Source organism: Chaetura pelagica, unplaced genomic scaffold (assembly GCF_000747805.2).
Source record: "Chaetura pelagica isolate M959 unplaced genomic scaffold, ChaPel_1.0 scaffold420, whole genome shotgun sequence".
NCBI lineage: Eukaryota > Metazoa > Chordata > Aves > Apodiformes > Apodidae > Chaetura > Chaetura pelagica.
In genome coordinates, this window is record NW_009951919.1 from 1,130,911 (window position 1) to 1,139,975 (window position 9,065).

Consider the following 9,065-nt stretch of genomic DNA (forward strand, 5'->3'; position numbering starts at 1 on the left):
CCCTCAAGTGGAAACACCTCTGGGTCTTGTCCTGGGGTTTGTGGCTGAAGCTGTGCAAGCACTTTGTTACTGTGGAACCCCAATTCCACAAGAAACCTCCACTGCAAAATTACAGAACACAAAAAATAGTAATGGTTTCAGTGTAGAGTTGCAGGACAGGGAGGGCTCTGCTGAAGTCTGTTCTTAAACAACAGAGCACATGAAGTTGCTGTTGGGGTTCCCAAGCTTGGGAGTTTGGAGTATTTAATTGTCTTGGTTTGTAGGGCACATCTGTGTTTGGTTTTTTTCTTGGTTTATGTGGTTTTAATTGTAAACACTGTAACTCTGCACACTCCTCTTGTCCTCCTCTTCCTCTCCTTTTTTGGTTGCTTTAAATCGTCTATCTTGGGCTGATTCATTACCTGTGCAGAGCAGGGTAATGAATACAAGGAGAATTACAATTTTGAGATCTGCATATGGCATTGAGATCAGTTAAACATGTCACACTATTCCTGTCCACATTTTTAAAGGTGTTGAAAAAAAAAATATATATATTGTGCACTAAAAAGCCATAAAAAATTATTTCAGGGAGGAGGAAAATGGCCCACAGCCCAGTTTGTTCAGCTTACAATGAAAATCAAGAGGCAACTGGATTCCTTTAAAGGGAGGAGATACATTGTATTAACAAGTTCTTAAACTGAACAGAGAAAGATGTACACATACCCGTCCAGTGGATGGAAGCTGAAGCTGCACAAAATGAAATAAAGTGATGGATTTTTTTAATGGTGAGACTGGTTAATCCTAACCAGGCCAGTGATGCAATACCCATCACTTTAATGCATTTTTTATCTAACCATCTAGATCTAACCTAACGGTTTTGATCTAGACCATTTCTGGAGGAAACACTTCAGCCCAATACCAGTTGCTATGCTCTGTGTAGGAGTCTTAGGTGAAATTAAAAGCCTGACCATATCAGACCAGGTGAGATCGGCCTTGATCTTGGAGAACACAAATGGGAGTAATTTTTGGTGCAGAGTAGATCTGAACCCTGTTAGATGCTTGTTCCACTGCATCTCTTACAGCAGCGGCTGCCAGAGAGGACTTAAGAAAGGGATGTGACCATCCAGGGGTGATCTGCCCTGCAGAAGATGACCTAGTGCTAAGGTAGTTCTTGCTCTGACACTCTGGAGAACACTGGGAACATGCTCAGTGCTCCACACAGGTAGGGTGATGTTTGACTGGTGTCTTTGAGTTCTTATCTGTGGCTGGGTCCTAGGTGTCCTTGAGCTTATCCTCTCAGTCAGCTGGGAGCATTTGTTACCTGCTGGTAAATGCTGAAATGGCCATCTAGCTTAGTAGATGTGGACACAAAGATTTAGGGCTGCAGGCAGTGAACTTGTTACCTGTTAGCTGCTTAGGGTCTACACCTACACATTGCTTGCTTTGTGGTTCTACTTTGCATCTTTACCAGTTACTGACCATTTTTTTGGTCACCACATAGATTAAATCCATGTAAATTCAGATCAACTAACAAATTAAAAAACAAGAATTATGTAACTCAAAAACAGCAATGAAAATGCATTTTTATTTACTTCTATTTCATGTTGTTAGCTATCACTTTTGGTGCAGGGGTCTTTAAAGGCATAAGGAGCAGTCAAACAAGCTCCCACTGGCTTTTAGTGCTTTTGAAAGACCCCTTTTACTGTCTCAAATTAAAGCTAAAAATCTTCTGTGGAAGGTTGAAGGCAAATCTCTCATTGATGTCACTGGGAAGAAGATCTGTAATTGTTCCCTTAATGGACAGCTGCTCTTCCCATCTCCCCCTGTAATCTCCAAACTAAAAGCAATTCACTACTCCAAATCACAAACACTGCTGGTTTCTACACTCAAAATTCCTGTACGTGTCCTGTTCATGGAACCTCTATTGTATCAATGAGAGTTCAGTCCCCAGAATGACTGCAGAAAAGCACAAGAATCTGGAAGTGTCCACAAACAATCTACAATGCAGATAGAAAAGTCTTGTTTTACATACGCTGGCAAAAACTAAACAGCTTTCTATCTAGCTCCTACTTGAAGTCTGATATCACTGAAGCTACAAGACAAGCTAACCTCCAAAGCTTATGAAATTATATTAAAATTTATATTTTCTCTGAGGAAATACCCCGAAGTCCTATTATCTTCAGGTAAACAAGTCAGTATTCCGTCTTCAACTTGTGGAATATCCAGTGCTTGTAGGCATCAACTGTGACCACTGCCAGGCCTGCAAAACATTGATACAGAAGACCAGAGTAGTGCTTTACCTGCTGCCCTCCTCACTCTGCACGGCAACCGTCCCCCTCCCAGCACAGCGCCTCTGCTGCCACAGAACCCAAGACATTTGTTTGGAACAGAGGAAGAGAGCTCATCTGGAATTGACTAAACTTCTTAATTGGGGTTGTTCATCCCCACCCCCAAGGCACAGCCTGAGCACTTGCCCTGTTTCCATGCCAGCCAAGGAAGGCTGGGATTATCCTCCTGGCACAGGCCCACGGCTGGTGTCCATACCCATCAGTGCTCCTGCCTCAGCTGCCAACTCTTTTTGGGATCGTCTGTGAAAAGTCCCAGGCAAATGCCCTCTCAATGTTGGCTTATTCTGCATCCCAAATGTGGTGAATGCAGCATGTACCAATCAGCAGCCTGTGTGCTGCAGCTTCTCTGGCCTTCTGCCACTCTCATTTCCATCAGAAACACTGGCATGTACAGACCCTGCTGGACACAGCACCTGTGCCCACCTCAGCTACAAGGAATTAACCAGTAGGTCTTCAAGGATGTTCTGGTGGGACATCTAACTCTACCAACCTTTTTTCATTGCCTGTGAAAAGCAGAACTCCTGGGAACAGAGGTACAGACTCCTGGGCAGGGCTGCTGGGGTGGGGGGTTGGTTGTGATCTGCACTTGGAAGTCCCTCCCAGTCCCCACCTGAGCCTTATGCCATCGATTGCATCGAGCAGATCGACCAACTGCATCAGAGGAACCACTGTTGTTGGTTTTTTTTATTGCTTGTATGAAGTCTAAGGGGAAGTCTGTTTAAGACTTCCACATGCTTTCCACAAAAACATACTTAGAAAAGTAGGTTCCTAAATGCTAAATTGTTTCAGAGCAGTTGTAATATTGTTGGGAAGAGTTAAAAAACTATGTGCTTTGCTCAGCAAATCTGCACCAGATCAGTTGCCTGTTTTCTCCTTCCATATGAAAATGTTTATGTGGGTCTTTTTAAATACTCGGAGTTTGCAAATAGCTCATGAAGATAAATTTCACTTCTAGGTAGTACTGGCAGTCTCCCTCAAAACTCAGTCATTATCTCCATCTCTCAAAGTATAGTGCATTTTTTCCTCTAGGAAACCACTCTCTTTTTGTCTGGTTTGTGAGAATGTAAGACTGTTTTACAGGAATTCAGAAATGCAGCAAAATGCTCCCACTAGATGTCAGTAGCAATAAAGATGACTGATGGGCAGGCTGTTAATGTTTAGGAAATGTAGGTCAGTTGGAGACTGAGCAATTGATCTGGCTTGATCACTAGAATATTTAGTTCATCAATAGACATTCTGGTTAACACACTTAAGTTACTGGTCTTGGGGGAATCTGAAGCCCAGACAAACTTGTTTCATTTTGTTTTCTAGTTTATGAAATCAAACTCCTCAGCCTAATTTAACTGACTACGAAGACATGGTGATTTCCATCATGTTAAGATAACCATGTCTGCCTGCTGCCCAGAAGCAGAGGACAAGCAGCTTTCTTGGAGGCTTGTTCGATTTAACAGTGTAGGCCCAACATCCTCTCTCTAACGTACTGTAGCCTGAAGTAAAGTTCCCAAATTGAGTCCTAAGGGCATAAGAACTCACTGAAATCCCCAAGTTTTCCACCCACAAAGCTCTGCAGGCAGGACCACCTTGCCCCAGCACATGACAAATCCATTAGGTGACTAACGCTCAAGCACTCTGTGGTTGTGTTGGTTCAGCCCCTGGTGCTCCAGGGTGATGCAGCCCCACTGTGAGCATAAGGAGGACTCCATAAAGCTGCTGTGGGGGAAGGAAACATGGCCAAATAACCCTGTGTCTGTAACTCCAGTGCTGACAGCATTCTGGCAGCTCCAGAGAGGCTCTTGCCAGAGGGTGAACCTGATGATTTGGCCTGTGCTGATGGATGCAGGTGAGATCAATTAATAGTTTTGCAGCTGAATTGTGAGCTGGGCCTGTGAGTCCAAGGATTCTTTCTCTGGGTTATGAAACAGGTGGTAGAGAAGACCTGGTCTGATTCCAAACTGAAACTGTTTCCAAGCCTTAATGCACTGGGATTTAATGGTTTCTCTTAAAAAAAAAAAAAAAAAAAAAAAAAAAAGAATCAAGACATTGCCACATGCTTTGTTTTGTTCTCATGGGGAGCTGCCTTTCCTGTGCTCACTGCTTCTGAGGCTTGTTGTATATAGAATAGTGATGAATTTATTTCCATATGGATTTTTCTCCTGTGTATTTAAGAATGTTTCTTCTACCAATAAGGGACTTTCTGATGTGTTTTCTTTTTAGGAAACAAACAAACAAAAAGAAATATTTAGGTGTGCTTTTGTCTTCCGTAATGTCATAAATTCAGCATTTAAAATTCTTAAGCAAACCAGCAAAACATGTCTGAGGTTTCAGCAGTTTGACACACTGTGCAGTGATTCAAAAGTATTCCATGGCCAGTGACACAGGTCATTACCCATGGTTTTAAGATCGTCATAGCAACCCACTATCCAGGTAGCATGTTTGTGATGACCAAGGCTTTCCAGAAAGCCTGTGCTCTCGTTTGCCTGCTTGTTTCTCTTCCCACCCCTCCTGCAAGCTCAGCATCCCATTTTGCTGGTGTGACTGGTTCAAGTTACAGCCAACACTTGTGCCCAGTCACACCAGCAAAGATTTCAGTCTGCAGTGTTTATTGTCTTGTCAGTCAAGAATCAATCTGTGAATTCTTGTAGGTAGCACATGGTTTTGCCATCAGCCAAACAGAGCAGACTTTTGGGCCAGAAGGAAAGAACTCAACCATTGTAATGCATTTGTAGCTTAATTAAAATATAAAGATGCCAGAATTTTTCAGCTTTACTGTAATGGTAAATAACCATCCTTGGTCAGTATAACTGTGCCTTATTAGCCTGTAAATTTAGTATATATTATAAAGGAGTCTTAAAGTTGAGGTTTTCTGGTCATTGAACACTGATTTAATGCTGCCCTCTAGAGGAGATCTTTTTTTAATGGAGGAAAACAAACTTTATGCCAAGATAAATTATGCAAATGTTATGCCATAACACTGTCTCTTAACTGACAGCACACATGGGGATAGGTACATGTTTTGCATAACTATGCACTTTGAAAAGATACTTGTAAAATGGGTGTGCACAGATAGAAACTGTAATCTTTCTTTCCCAATCTGGTATTTTTTTGGAAACATCATTGTATACTGGATTATTTTTTTAAGTCCCAATGTTGCCCAGACAATTTAAGTGTTATACAAGTAAAATCTATTTGTAGCAGATACTCAAGTTCCTGTTTTAAAATTTTGTAGAATGGAAGCTTTGAATTATTCTCTTTACAGGGAACAGATTTGTATTTAAGATATGCAAAAATATTATTAACAACAAATGATGAAGAGTTTTAGAATGTAAATGTCCCCAAACCACTTATCCTGGCCAAATACTGTATCTGGGGTGGAGGGTGGATGGAGTAAAAACCTCAGGCTTGACCTCATTTAAAGCCCCTAAGTTTTACCTGAGAAGTATCTGCTGACTTGCTTAAGAGCACAGCCAGCCTTCCCATTGTTGAAGGAAGATGATTTTCATGTGAAAGGTGAAGTATCTGGATAGATTTTGAGAGGCCAAAGCCACTTTCAGCCTGCCAAGGCAATCACTGGCACATCCTGACCGTGGCAACCTTACAGGGCAGTATTTCTGTAAGGAAATGTACTGCACCCCTTTTGCAATAGTGATTAAAAAAAAAAAAAAAAGTGGAGGAAATAAAACATCTGTTCAGTCTAGTTCATCCTCACTGAGTGACCTCCCTTTTGACTGTGTTCCTGGGACTGCAGTGAACCTGACTGTAATTAGTACAGTATTAAATACTTCAAAGCTCCACTCTGAGGAATTTGCTGCACACCGAAGCAAACCAGTGAGTAAAAACCCATTTCCTAAACTTTGTCTTCCTTGATTATAATTTATGATTGTAAGCTAAGAATTACTTCTAGTATTTTCACGTCCCCAGGTGAACTACTGCAGATTTTCCATAGGTTCTGTCCCATTAGATGGCACAACAGAAGGGATGTCTAAACTATTGTCTAATCTGCAGCTGAAGCAGAAAACCTATCCCTTAGAAATGAATGGGAAGAAGGACCTAATAGATTGTATGACCCTGTACCACTGTAGACAGCCTAGGGGAAAACCACAGGAAGGCTGGAAAGCTGGGAAACATGAGTTTTCAATGCATAAGAAGTGGCATTATTGACATCAGAGTAGAATAAGGAATACATTATTAACATTTGTGGTTTCCTCATGTCTTTGGACAACAATCGGTCCCTGTTTGCTAAGTTCTGGTAGAAGTTGCCTCATAGCTGCACAGCTTCATGTTCACTTTTGTCTGTGTGTGGTTTCTTATATAACATAGATGTTAATGAATAGAAACTTAAAATGGAAATGTCCCAACACTGTAAATTACACTGAAACCACTTGCTGCTCTTCTCCATGCTGTTAAGCACAGCATTGCTGCCTTAACTTTGAACAGTGCATTTTAGATAGTATTGAAGTATAGGTGGGTGCATATCAAACTTGCATTTTTTGCAATTAAATTAAAAAATTAGGATCTGGTTTCACAAAACAAAAGCACCCAGGTTACCCACTGGATTTCCAAGTTAAGCAAAAGAGGCAGTAAACTGGCAATAGCTAGGTTAAGAGCTGAGTCCTGTGGTGTTGGCTGGTTAGTCTCTCTGGCAGTGCAGTCTGACCTACCATTTCATAAGGTGGCAAGTTTTTGCATTACTATCTAGGATTCTTTTTCTCTGGTATCTTTAAAAAAATAATAATCAAAAACATTCAGCATGATGAATGTTCAGCACAAAGTATCAGTCAAAACTGAAAACCTCCTGCTCTGTTGCATTAAATTACTTTGAACATAGAAATATTTAAAAACTGGCACATACTCTGGCTCTTCTCAAACAACAACAATTTGAGAAACTTACACCTGATGGCATCTAAAATCTAAATTACATTATATGCCGTTTAGAAAAACACATGCAATATGTGCTTTCTCTGTCTGTGTTTTGAAATGATGCAGATAGGGCTTAATCCCCTACTGTGTTATGCAAGTGTCCCTTATTTATGGGAGTGGTTGCATCACTCCAGTAAGGCTGTCAGAGGAGAAAGGGCTGTTGGTGTGTGTGTTGTGTGGACACTTCGCAGAAATTAAGCTTTGTTTTGAATGTATTTATGTGGTATTTTACACAAAGCTGACTACATCTCTGTAAAATGTTATCACCTTAAAAAGAAATATATAGAGAGATCCTAAAACTACAGAAAACGTACTTAACATCTCTTATTTGCAAACTCTTTTGTGATTTTTAATCCTGTATGTGCCATGAGAAGTATTCTATTTACTCGTTTCTTTGGGGAACAACTACTTAAAAAATGAAGGCATTAATAACAGTATTTCTTATCCATTGTTTTAACATGTTAAAATGGTATTAATTAGTACTGCATCATGTATTTCTAGTTTAAAGCTGTAATGGACAGTACATTAGCTAGAGACCTCCAAAAATATATTTTCTTGTGCTTTCTGTAATAAAAGCAAAGACTAAGATTTTTTTAAATGGTCTCTCTGTACAGATTGCTTTTACAGTTGTGTGAATATGTATAATGAATTCTGCATTTATAACCAAGAATAAACTTTACAAATTGTAAATGTTCAGGTTGTTATTATAAATACCTACTAAATATCTTAACCAGACAGAGTTCAAATAAAGATCAACAGCCATTATTAACTTTTCCTCCACTGTCTTTTGTTACTTAGAACCTGACTTGTATGTGACAGCCCAGTCTGACTTCCTAAATTAAATTTAAGGCACAGCAGTTTGGTTTTGGATTCTCATTTAAATTGCTCCTGTATTTATCAAGTAACTGCAACTACAGATAATTACTGATGGCTCCGTGTAGTCAGTAACAAACTGAGATAAGTGTGTAGTTTTAAAAGGGTCTGACCCATTTTCTAGGCTCTCTTAACAGATGTGCCAGTTCAAAACAGAAGAATGTGAACATGCATGTGGAAGGAAAAAAATCTGGTATCTCTTAGATTGAAGCATGGTAAGTTTATGAACTCAGTTATGGGATGCAACATCTGCTGTGAAAGGTAACTCAACCCATCCCAGAACATCCTTTCTAGTTCTTCCTGTTTTTAATTAAGTAGTTCCAAGCCAACAGGAAAGGAGGAATAATCTGATGGTAGCACTTCCCACTTTTTATCCTAACTACTGCTCATCCCAGGAGTGGCTCTCAGGTACTCAGGTCTATCCACCTGTCACCAGCCAAACACAAGAGTACAACAATATCAATGGTTTGGTTTTAGTTAAAATAAGTGAAGTACGTATTGAACAATTAATACAGTGTTAACACCTACGACACCACCTTCAGATATCTTCAACTGTAAAAGAAACTTCCTCCATGGCTAAGTATTTCAAAAGACAGGGTTAAGATACAGCTGTAAAAACCATCCTGAAGAGCCCTCAGACACATGTGATTGCTTTGGAGGTGCCTGGTACTGGCATGGGAGGTGGGGGGCACCACTAACACCACAGGGTTGTTTCTACATGGATTCCAGCAGATACTGCCTCTCCCCCCTGGGTGCTACGGGACCTCAGAGACAAAGGGACCTCTCCTGCTGCCCCAGGTTCAGTGGTGAGTTCTGCTCTCCTCGTGCCCCCCTGCCTAGAGCTGCTGTTTGGGAGCGGCTCAAGGGCCGGGCTCTGCGACAGGGGCCCCGCGGAACCGCCGCGGCAACCGGCAGGGGGCGCTGCGGGGCGGCCCCTCCCCGCGGGCC

At 41.1% G+C, this 9,065-nt stretch overlaps 1 protein-coding gene across 1 annotated transcript in view; it reads right to left on the minus strand.

The window, feature by feature from the left end:
* Positions 1-1,528: 1,528 nt before the first annotated feature.
* The window catches only part of HNRNPAB (heterogeneous nuclear ribonucleoprotein A/B), a 22,670-nt gene continuing 15,133 nt past the window's right edge, over positions 1,529-9,065 (minus strand). The window contains exon 7 of the mRNA XM_009995235.1: positions 1,529-2,239. The gene's annotated coding sequence lies outside the window, so the exon portion shown is untranslated. The remainder of the gene's footprint in view (positions 2,240-9,065) is intronic.